The sequence below is a fragment of the Nannobrachium achirus genome (assembly GCF_963921795.1).
Source record: "Nannobrachium achirus genome assembly, chromosome: 7".
NCBI lineage: Eukaryota > Metazoa > Chordata > Actinopteri > Myctophiformes > Myctophidae > Nannobrachium > Nannobrachium achirus.
In genome coordinates, this window is record NC_137816.1 from 48001756 (window position 1) to 48014471 (window position 12716).

Genomic DNA, 12716 nt, shown 5'->3' on the forward strand with positions numbered 1-12716 from the left:
CTCAGAACTTCGGGGGGTTTCATTAATCAAAACCTTCTCACAAAGAAGGCATGTTCAGTCTCATGCAATGAATTCATCAACACCCCATGTTCTTAGCACCCTACAGCTCTGTCAAACACAAGGCATCGACCCGAACCTTACAGAAGACGACGGAGCCAGGGATGATCTTTCAGACATGTCAGCAGTAAGAGACAGAGTGAAAGGAGGCCCCGGTTTAGAGCGGAGGCCTTAAACTGGCACTCCACTGAAATGAAATGTCGCTTCTTTGTTCCTTAACAGTGGGTGCTAATTGGGTCCAGCGGTATGGTGGAGGGCTACCGCTGGGCTCCTGTCTGTCGCACCTGTTGAGTCATTGTCTCAGGCATTGACCGGACAGGAAGTGGAAATGGGGGGAGGCGGAAAAGCTTATGCCGCAGTGTGGCTGCATGCGTGGCAGAAACGTGGTTCAATTTCCTTTCAGAGCTCCGCCGCTGGAGGTGGAAATACCAACAGTGGTTGGCAGTCAATTGCTTTTAACCATTGATTAGCTTGGTTCCATAAAGGACATTGTATAGATCGTGAAGAAATGGTTTTTATTTGCTTACGTCACTTCACTCATATCCCTGTTTTACCAGCTTTTTCAACATCATTGCATTTCCCGGATTAGGGTGGGAGGGGGGTGAGGGTGAAAAGGCAGTTTGTGGATAATTGCCCTAACATATCAAACACAGCGGTTTTGCTATGAAACAACGGGCATGGGCATACATTCACCCTTTGTCGAAAGGAGACATATGCATTTATGTGAGTCACTGCATGCACGCACACACTCTCTCACGCGCACACACACACACACACACACACACACACACACACACACACACACACACACACACACACACACACACACACACACACACACACACACACACACACACACAGCTTAAGGCTTAGTACCACAGGTCCACAGACTCTGGAGTGTGATGCTAATGATGTCAATTAATGGAGCCTGACAACACAATCTGCTGCCCATTGTCTCCCAATCAACAGCTCTACTGTCCACATGAGCCATGTATGGAGGAGACCCACGGTTTAAGCTGAGAGCTGTCGAGGGACCGAGGCAGGGTCTGAGTGAAAGAGAGGGAGAGAGAGAGAGAGAGAATAGGAGGGAGGGAGGCAGGACAGAGTGTCATACCTCAAGGGACCTGGTTGATCTTGAAGTGAGGATTAGCTTAATTAGCGAGGCACCGTCTGATCAAGATGGGGTGTGTGTGTGTGTGTGTGTGTGTGAGTGTGTGTGTGTGTGTGTGTGTGTGTGTGTGTGTGTGTGTGTGTGTGTGTGTGTGTGTGTGTGTGTGTGTGTGTGTGTGTGTGCGCGCGCGCTGTTCTATATGACCTCATGGTCAGATATCCATATATTGTCATACATTTCAATACTCATTACTTTCAGCTGTATTTTCAGCGTGTGTGGATTTGTCCGTGTGAGGCTATATGAATATTTCAGGGCGCATAAAAAAAAAAAAACTTGAAAGTGGACACGTACTAGAACATGTTGCTGTTAACAGAACTTTGACTCAAACTGAGATAGAGAATGATAAATAACTACAGTAGGCCTATATACAGTTCTAATGAATATTTTCAATACAGGACAGTCAGTTAAATTCAATTCAAAGGAATTTTATTGGCATGATAAAATATACGTTTACATTGCCAAAGCAAGTGTCAAAATATAATAAAAACAGTTGAAAATGGGGAAGGTATACAGTTGGAGGGGGTACAGCATTGTGTAAACAGAGCTATGTTACATTGTGTCGTTATATATACTGTATGTTATATATAGGCCTACAGGTGATAGGGTAGAATTATGATACATAATTCTATGATTTGTGTATGAGGCTCATATGACCATATAAGGATATATTATGAACTGAACTTACAGTATAGGAGACCACATTTTGGTCGGATACTGTAAGCTCAGGCTAATAGATTACAGGTCATAGTAACTTTGGTTGCCCAGACTATGAAATCATGTTTTGGTTTATACTGTATGTCACTAGTGGAAAGTTACCAACACTACGTGTCACTGTCTTCCTTGTTATGATCTGGGAACGAATCAATGAGTCCCACGACTTATACTGTTATAACTGTACTCTTTATATACTGCATGTTAACTTCCATTTTGGAAGAGAGAGAATTAGCAAAGCTACCACTAGGATGGTACGCTCACTGTCTGTCTTCCTTGTCTGACTCTCTTCAAATACAGCAATTTAAGATATAGCCCTTTGGCTCGTCTCTGTCTTATTTTGGTTATGGATTTATCCATATTCCATACTTATTTAACATATTATTAATTTATTTAACAACAGGGTATAATGCTTTTTGAAACAAAAAGCAGCAATCTGTTGCAATCACTTTGGAACAACTAGCAGCGTTTCTTTTTTTCTCAATATGATTTAAATAGTATTCTAAAAATTTAAAAAGACTCAAATTTAAAATGTGTTTAAAGGTAGCAGGCAGCTCTGTGTATACTGGGTCATTATCACTCAATGGTTTGGAGTTCTTGGGGTGGTTGTATTCCATTCTCTAGCCTTCTTTTATCGCAACAGTTCACAAATCTTGCTGTGTTCGCACTGAGCACTGTACTGTAGACTTTTCTCATACTCACTAAATACCAGGTGTGGTTTTGCCCCCCAGCTAAAACACAGTTTTCAGGGAATCCCCTGACCTCTCTGAACATTTTAAGTTCTAACAAAAAAAAGTACTCTACCTTAATTTGCATGATATTGCACAAATATCATGCATGTATTTTTACATGAAATAAACCACAACCAAAACCTTCCCTTCCCTGAGTTTAACCCAAACAACTTACCCTAACCTGAACAAAAAAAAAAATCTAACCTGGAAATACGAGGTGCGTGCATCACACATTGTTGAACTGCTATTTTCTTTAACCAAAATGAAAAGATGTCACAATTGATCTTCCAACTTTCAAAAGTTTAACATGTGAAGTATATTACTATGTATCATTGTATACCATTGCAATGATTGTATATTAGGCCTATAATTTCATGGATTCCTCACAATAGAATCCTGAGAGTTCATTCATACATCTGTAAGTCCAAGAGTGTACAAATGCAACCAAATTGGCCCTTACATGTCCATTTGGTTACATCTGTACACTCTACAAGTTAAATTAACACTCAGGATCTTTCAATATAGTACCTCATATTTTGGATGCATTGGTTACATATGTTTAAGAGGCCGTGCCAGATGCCAGACTCTGTCTCTCTCTTAATACAATAAAGCAACTCCACAGAACAATAGGGCCGAAGCTCAGAGCCTTCCTCGCGCTTTCAGACAGGCTCAGACTGGAGCTCAAACCGTCACACAATGTATCCCGGGCTAAGCAGGGTATCAATGCTGCTCAGAGCAGCTTTCCTGTACAAGGAAGACCCAGAGCTAAGAAGCCATGAGACCTGCTTCTTCTCTCTGCCTAGAAAAAACAATAGTCATTTAAAGAAGTCAACAGATTAAGCTGTCTTTTCAATAGGGGATCCAGGACAGGGTCTCTGTCTCCTAGCAGCTCTCAGCAGGTACAGTTAAGACAGCACATGACATCTGGGCAACCTGCTGCTGCATGCTGGAAACCTTGCATGTCCAAAAACTCTTACTTTTCAGGAACAATAACATTTATGATCCAATCCAATGTAGTCATTATTTATTCACAAGCTCTCGTTAATACCTTTAATTTAGTTGGAGTAGTAGTGGAGGAGTAGTTCACCCCCAAAATTACACTTTTTCTATTACTCATGCCATGGATTGGAGACTTGAGTTCAATAATATAGTAGTTACTGTAGTTTTTGTCACATTCCTAAGACAAAAAAGATATTATAGTAAATGTACCCCCATTGATTCCGGATAGGGGCCCAAATGCATTACTCCCCACCCGGGCCTCCATCCGTAATCAATGGGGGTAAATGTACTATAACATATATAGGCCTATATATATTTTTGTCTTAGGAATGCGACAAATACAAAAAAAATATATTATTGAACTCAAGTCTCTATGGCATGAGTAATCAATAGAAAAAAAGGCATTTTGGGGGTGAACTACTCCTTTAACCACTTAAAATCTATACAAGCAACACGTTGCGATGCAACAAATTGTGATGCCTGCGTTTTATGGTATTTTTAGGGCATTCATTTAAAAACATTAAAAAGTTGAAATATGGAGACACACAGTAAAATATTTGCTTTTCCAGTCAATGAATATATAGACTGATGACCTGATCCTGTGATCCCCTTTTGCTGAGCGTTAGATTGTTGGATATGTGGAGGTTGAATCCATGTTGTTACAATGACAAGATACTAGATGTCCATATTGGATGATATATACGATCTAGTGATAATTAGCTGCACTATTAACAGATGTAGCGATGACTGCATTATAGTCTACAAATTAACAGATGTACATGATAGCAGCCTTTACTATTTTGACAAAGTATTGCATTTCCTCATCACCAATGAGCAACTGGGCTTAGTAACATGGTAACATTGAAATGTCTTTGTTACAAACAGCAACGTGTGAAACGAAGATGAACATCTAAAGGACCGGGCATGACTTGAAAGTCACGATGAGACTTTCCCAGGAGAAAATCAGAGGGGTAATAGTTGAATTTATATGTTTTTGTGTATGGGCTAAAAGCATAATGCGCCCAAAGCCTCTTAGTGGATATTTGTGTTTGGCTTTGAGTTTTCTCTATCAGATCTATTTGCTGTTTTAAATCTCCCCTTTGTGGCCAGACGGGTGATGCCTAATGACTCCTTTGAACCGCCGACATCCCTGGCAGAATGGCTTCAGGAATGTCAGCCAACTAACCTTTAGTCTTTTTTTCCCACATGGGATAAGGGCCCAGAGCACCAATGTTCTTCTCATCTTTCCATACATACCAGTATATGTTTTTCCCATATTCCACGACTCCATCTTTTCCTCTTAAACACAGTCTCAGAGCATTTGCCTGTCAACACAAACATCAGGAACATTCCCTAAATAATATGACAGCATGACACTCAACCGCTGTTGATGGATATCTGGCATATCTTCTACGCTGTAATTAACGTTAGGAGGCGAACACACAGCTGAAAGCTCACTCACAGCTTGCCTCTGCGAAGGCAAGTGCAAAGTCCATGAATAAGAGATGTGACTGAAAAACATGGAATCGGAGAAGACAGAGGGAAGTATCTCACAGATGAAGACAACAGATGAAGCAAGTGGGACGGTCCCCGGTGCCCTGTGGCCTACACAGAAACGTGAAAGGCAGAAGAATGGGAGATCATGTTGGATCATGACGGACCCACCACAGTACAGAGACCTCCCTGCCGATGAGCAAACACCAGTACAAATGGCAGAGTCGAGCGGACAATCACCCGCTGAATGGAAGCTAATTAGCTGGAGGCTAATGCCAGTTTACTAACACCTGTATTAGCGCGCTAGCCCAGCAGGGAGCCAGGGCTGGCCAACAAGCACTAATCCTTCATAAGCCCAAAGTACTCCTCCCAGTGACCAGCTTCAGCGTTCTCTTTTAGATAGCCAACAGAAACCTGGACAAGACAGCGCCTTCATATAGCTCCGACCGACTGATAAAAAGATGATTATTCATCAGTTTGTTCATCATGTGTTGTTCACCATAGACTAGTGTTTATATGCGAGTGTGTTCATGTATGAACGTAAACGTGGCTGTGCATGCACGTCACGTGCACGTGCATGTGGCCAGAGTCCTTTTTTCTCTTATAGTCTCCCATCCCGGCCCACTGCCTGGGTGGCTGGAGTGATTAGGCCGTAGCCGTGTGCGTATCGGCAAGAGCAAGGCCTGTGTGTGTGTGTAAGGGATTAGCAAGCTTTAGCATTAACATTATGACTGGACCGGCTACATTCCCTTGCTCTGCCAATAATTTGAGGGGAGGAGAAAGCGGCCGTGGCCATTAGCCGTGTCTGTTTGCTCAGGAGTCGGCTCGCTCTGATCCCCAATTCCTCTCCTCTTATTCCGAAGAGGATCTCCGCCTTTTGTGAGAGAGGGACGGCGGGATAGAGAGATAAAGGACGGGACAGAGGGGCACATTGATGCAGAGATCACCGCGTCTTCGAGACACTCTGTACACTTACCAAATTAATCAGCATGTGTAAACACCGCGAGCCATGTTAAGGTTTAGCTGGTGAAAGGGGATGACTTGGCCAGGGTCTCCGGAGTTGATTGAGGAGGATCCCATCGTGGGACCACACTCGGTGTCTGCAGGCCCTGTGATCAGGGGACCACAGGCAGATAAATCCCCTTCAACTCACACAGGAGTCAGGCTCCTCACGAGGCCACCAGCTCCAAATGTATGTTATTATCCCCTTTAAACTGTGAATCATGTTTGAGTGAATATGAGATAAATGTCTTTTGTCTTTTGTTGAATAATAGAGCGGTGAGGTTTGACGTAATTTACCCATCCTACCTGGTTCACGTTTTTTTTCCCCCATTCTGAATTCCCATAGACTTTTTTCATATCGCGTCATATAAGAACTGTGTTCCAGACATAAACAAATGATAGCGGTTTGACTCATATGGATATGAAGAATCAACTGTTGGTGAGAAAACGCTAATGTTACGGTCGCCAAATTAGTTACATTTCCGTTAGAAACAGGCTTTATCAAATATGAGTGACTGACTATCATAAGCCATACAGAGCCACCTCCCCGATAATATCGCGCAGACCGTTTGTTTATTTTTGGACCGCAATGCTTATTTGAGACGATTTTAAGATGACCCAATGTTATTCTCCATAGAGAAATTACTTCCATGAACCGGGGGATGAGCGAGGCACGTCATGATGACTTCACTGCTCTATGTGCGTTTGTGTGAATTTTACCAAACATACTGTAGAGTAAAATAAATGTACAGTAATTTGTAACAAGAGAGAAGTATGTTAATGTGCTCTATAACTTAAGCGGTGCTAACCGCTCCTACATCTGGCTTTGTAGCCAAAATTCGCAGGACGCTTAATGACATTTACTCATAAATAGCACCACTCATTTCACACTGGGTGTGATTTTATATTTTCTCCTAAATTGTATTTCATCTGTGTTCATCATCTGTGAGTAACCTTCATATGCCAATAAATCCCATTGAATTGGACCAATTGTTGTGCCCTCGGCGGAGTTTCAGGCCAAAATGCAGCAGGCGGTTCATATAACAACCCATCAATCATCTCGGCCAGATCAGATCTTAAGCCACATCCCAGCGGAATATCTCTGTGACAGCACAAGTGGAGCGCTGCGTTTTTGTGATTTTAAGTGGACATCAGTTCAGATGTCACCACCGATTCCCCACAGCCACGACCTTGTCTAATACCCCTCATTGCCAATTAGGAAAGGTAATAGCGTCAAAGCTTAAATGGGGTGGGAAAGAGCTACACATGCTACCCCGCTCGCTGGTGTCAGTAGGGACTGGTGCTAATAGGCAATCACAGGGGGGCTTATGTTGCAAATCAGCTCCCCGCTCTGAGGGACTCTGCTGGGGATTGCTGTCCACGGTGTAGCCTGCCAGTGGAGCTTTATGATCCAGTAATGGGTGCTTTGGTGGAGATCTGAGAGGGCCCAGGGGGAATAGTGGTGTCATACAGAAGCCCAGCTTCCCCGGGCTAAAGGAGCCTTTGATAGGCAAAGCAGTGGAACACAGTGGACATGTATGAAGGGTGTCCTCAGACAGGACGTGTCACTACTAACTTGTCTAAATGATGACTCACTGGCTCATTGATGGCCCGGGACAGATGATGCTTGGTAGAGTTACGGTAAAATACATACATTTACCATGTTTAGAGCAGATGATTATTTTAGAACAGGGGTCTTCAACATTTTCAGGCCAAGGACCCCTTAGTTGAGAGAGAGATGAAGCAGGGACTACAAGCTCACAACGCCTTGCGCTGTGATTTTTTTCGAATATGGACACAATATGGGTTCAAGTGAGTGCATATAAAAAATGAGAAAAAAAGTTTCTATCACACAAAGATTTGGAGGACCCCCTGTAGTAACTCTGAGGACCCCCTAGGGGTTCCGGACCCCCCGTTGAAGACCCCTGTTTTAGAATTACATTTTAGATTTTTGGATTAGTCATTTGTTATGACAGTACAGTGAAAAGAGAGGATAGAGAGGTAGGAGTAGGATGCCATGTGCCACCACAGTCAATATGGATTTAAACCCATGATGCCATAATCTGTGCCATTTTAGTACACACATTAAGGTGACTGAATCTCGGAAGATCTTTTCGTGTCATGCTCATACATATACATGTACAGTATGTGCAGTGAAATGTTGGCATGGCCTGTGTCAGACTATGGTAACAACGTCCAAAATATATAATACAAGTAATAATATGCTTTTATAATAATGCTTTGGATATCTCTAGAAGCGTACAAACAACTGTTGTGTTGTTGCTGAGGCCCCAAGGGAGTGCAGTGTTGAGTGTGAAGTCAGTTTAATCTGCGTTTCTCCAGAACATGCAAATTCATTGCCAATGAATGACGCGATGTCAATGACAATCACAGGATTGATGTGACAACAACACGTTACACAACTACAAAATACCAACACAACTACACAAGTCCAACAAAACTACTCTATACCAACACAATAACACAGCATCAACATAACTAAACAACATCAACAAACACGTGCATGCACGTGCGTGCGTGCGCACGCACGCACGCGTATATTTTCAGATGGTGGTCTGCGACAAATATGTTAATCTGGGGTCCTTGATATGAAAAGATTTGGGAACCACTGGTTTAAAAAATATTAGAAAGTAAGCCCAATAAACAACTACACAAATTGCTTATTATAAGCAGACATGGCAACACCGGTTCATTCAGAGCCCAGAGCCCAGAGCGCCTCTACTGACACTTTAATGCAAGGACAAAGGAAACCAAATGATGTTTTTTATTTTCTTTCAGGATATGAACAGGAAGCCGGGGACGGGGTCAGGAATATGGTGAATAGTGTGCACTGCAGTGGTTCAATGTACTGTAGCTGTGGTGTTGGTGTTGGTGTTGTGTATTCAGTTGTGGCCTTGGCCTTGGCATAATTATTATATGGTAAATGGTGCATTTATATACAGCACCTTTATCCAATGGCGCTTTACAGAGATTGTGCATTACATTCACCCAATTGACACACACATTCATACATTGATGGCAGAGGAAACCATGCAAGGCACCAACCTGCTCACCGGGAGCAATAGAGGGTATGCGCATGACATCACTGTTGCTGGAAGTTATGTGGGAATGCCTACTGAGTGGCAAAAAAGCTAATTCCTGCCATTGACAGCCCATACGTCCAAACAGAAAAGTCCTTACTGTTTGTATTAAACAAAGTTAAACTCACCAACATTGCGGCTGTACTAAAAGCTTGAATTATCCTCTTTCTATCTGCAAAGTTTTTGTTTCATAAAAATCCACCATAGGCATGTTATGAGCTTCTGTCAAGACATTCTGTGCAGGGGATTATTTTTCCAAGTGTCAGAGTTTGGATCCTGCTGCCTCCTGCATTATGTGCAATTTAGAAACAGGTGGTATGCAGGACCGTTGAGTGATTTGCAAATTGCAACTAGCACTTCCAAACTCCAATGCTCCTTGCTGCTCAATGTTTTGCCAGTCTAGATTAGGGGGGCGGGTCCCAGTGGACGTGCATACCCTCTATTGGGGGTTCAGCGTCTTGCTCAAGGACTCTTCAACAGTAACTCTGGGGGATCCCGGGATTGAACTGGGAACCTTCCGGTTCCCAAGCAGCCACTCTACCTCCTGCCACTGCCGCCCGAGAAACAGTCTGGTAAGCCTCCTGTTTCCAAGGGCGTGTCGATATTTCAATGTCCCGTTGTTTCGAGGTCCCAGTAGTCCGAGGCTAACCTGCCGACGCTGGTGAACGCTAACCTGCCGATGCAGGTGAACGCTAACCTGCCGACGAAGGTAAATGCTAATCTGGTGAATGCAAACCCAAAGCCTAAACCCTAACATTAACCCTAAACCTAAGCATTACCCTAACCCTAAACGGACTAGTGGGACCTCGAAATAATGGGCCATCGAAATATCGCAATTTAGCCATTTCCAAGGGGCGGGACCTACACAAATGGGAGAAAAGGCCCGCGGCTTTTGATTGATTGGGGGGCAGTGTTTCCCTCGATTCACTTCCTGACTTGCCTACGTTATTGGTGACGTTTGAAAAGTCAAATAGGACCCTGGGGCCAGACAGAGTAGTGAAGTGAGAAAAAACACGAACGTAGCGAATCAGTATGGATTCCAGACTAGAAGTGTCCATCCATTCATCCTAACTGATCTACTGTAAGTGCTCATCATAACCAGCTGAGCAGCCATCAGCTGTGTGAAGCTGAAACAGAATATCCCCTTTGCGGGAAAATTACAGGTCTACACCAAAACTATAAGAACCCTCCTTTCCCACTGGAACAACCCCCAAACCCCCATGCATTAAATACATTGTCATGCACGTCAAATGCCAAAATGGCCAAATGAAAATATAAGGAACAATTAAGTGATGAGCAGTGACAAGGCTATACGCGTCTCCTACACCTCCAGCCGCACGATATTGACCCATAATTGAGAACATGATTGCCTCTGATTGGCTATTATTGATCGCTATAATCTTGTAAAAGGAGCCGTGTGTGTGTGTGTGTGTGTGCGTGTGAGTGTGCGTGTGCGTGTGCGTGTGCGTGTGTGCGTGTGCGTGTGTGTGTGTGTGTGTGTGTGTGTGTGTGTGTGTGTGTGTGTTAAGGGCACATCGGGGGTGTGGAGGAGGTTGGAGGTTGGTTATTCCGTCTGTTACCCCTGTCAGAAGACGGGTGGGTGTGGTGATGAAGAATGGTGAAGGCAGGTGGTGTGACTAAAGTGTGGACGGGTCCAGAAAAGGGGTGGATGGACTCCATATAGGAAAGGATGGAGTGTGGGTGTGGGTGTGTGGAGGGGGTGGTGTAGGAGGTACGATGGGACAAGGGTGTCTCCAGTCAGCAGGCCCCGTCCTAAACAGCTCTCCCCACCACACCCACCCAACTGTTCTTCTTTCAGCACCCTTCTGCCATTTCTCTCTCTCTCCCTCTCTCTCTCTCTCTCTCTCTCTCTCTCTCTCTCTCTCTCTCTCTCTCTCTGCTGCGCTCTCTCTCTCTCCCTCCCTCTCTCTCTCTCTCTCTGTCTTTCTTCATCTCTCCGCTCTCCTCCTCTTTTCCTTTCTTTCGGGGATGCATTGTTAACAAAACGGTTTACAAACCTTGGCTGGTACATTATCCACGACCGCCTCCAGTGAGATTGATTTAGGCAAATGGATTCAAAAGGGGAGACAGGCGGGTGGGGGCGCCGTTGGAGGAGAGAAGGCAAAAAGAAGGGGAGACAGCGAGAAGGGGGTGTGTCCCTCAGCGCGGAGCGGCTTTACAAACCAACCACATGGGCCACGTTGAATATTCCCCCCTTTTTTTTAGCCCTCTCGCATTTTGAGAAGCCATACATTAAATGCTCATTATGCAGCTTTTATGTGCATGGGGGCAGCCTGGGTTCTCTGTGAGGGCAGAATGGGTTTAATGGCAGCCTATGATCGCCACTGCATATGCATGCATGGAGCATCTTTAAGGGCCTCTTGACATGTATGACATCGTCACGACAGAGATATTTAACTTTCATAAAAGGCAACATCGGCAAAAAGGGAGGGTGGGTCTGAGGCGCGGCAAATTCTCTACGCTCAGGAATCAGTGTAAATATAATCTCTTAAGAACAAAACCTAGAATTGCAATGGAATTAAATCAGTGTGCATGGCCCTATAGCGGTCAGTAATTGTTGTAAATGTATTCCCACAGCAAATGTAAAAAAAAAAAACTAAAAAACAACAACTTTCACAAACCCAAATTTGAAAAAGTTTTAAAAGCAGATACTAAGGCAAAACACAGTGAACATCAACAATAAAATTATTAACCGCACACTGCCCAATTTACGTACAGGAGAACATTCTGTCTGTGATGACCTTCCTCAGGCATTAGTTTCACCTTTTTTACAGCCAACAGTTAGTGTGCACTGCAAGATTCGGAGTGCTAATTGAACTCTGCTATACCAGCCCATTCTCACCCCCTCTGCTTGAGAACCTGTTGGCTATACGGGTCCATTATGGATCCTTACGGGCCAATTTTTACATTACATTTTTACACTCCGCGTTCAATTAGGACTCAGGATTTGGCAGCGCATGTGTGTGTTCGCCTACACTATCCTCCAGCTTGTGAACACACTCCAGAGAACGGGACACACTTCAGCTACGGATGAATTTCTTTCACTTTTTCGTCTTCATTTGACTTTTTAACTATATCATTTCTCTTTCAGGCCCACTTTCACCAGGCGCTCTCCTTTCACGAAGACAATAGGATCCCGTTCTGGAGGTGCGAGGGGGAACGAGAGAGTGGGGGGGAGCAAAGGTTGAACTGGGCATCCCATCATGATAAATCACTGGTTAATGAGGAGTCCATTGTGTCCCCCAAGCATTGTCCCCACTGTGTCCCTCAGACTGCTACCTTTGGGTTGTTAAGCTGACACAGATAATGAACTGGCCTGCTTTGAACTGTCCCCACAATATTGACTGGTTGCACACAGCAGATGTCTCCCTGGCAGAAAGCAACTGGTAAAAGCACATTAGGTTAACAATGAGAGCTTTGCTGTGCCGG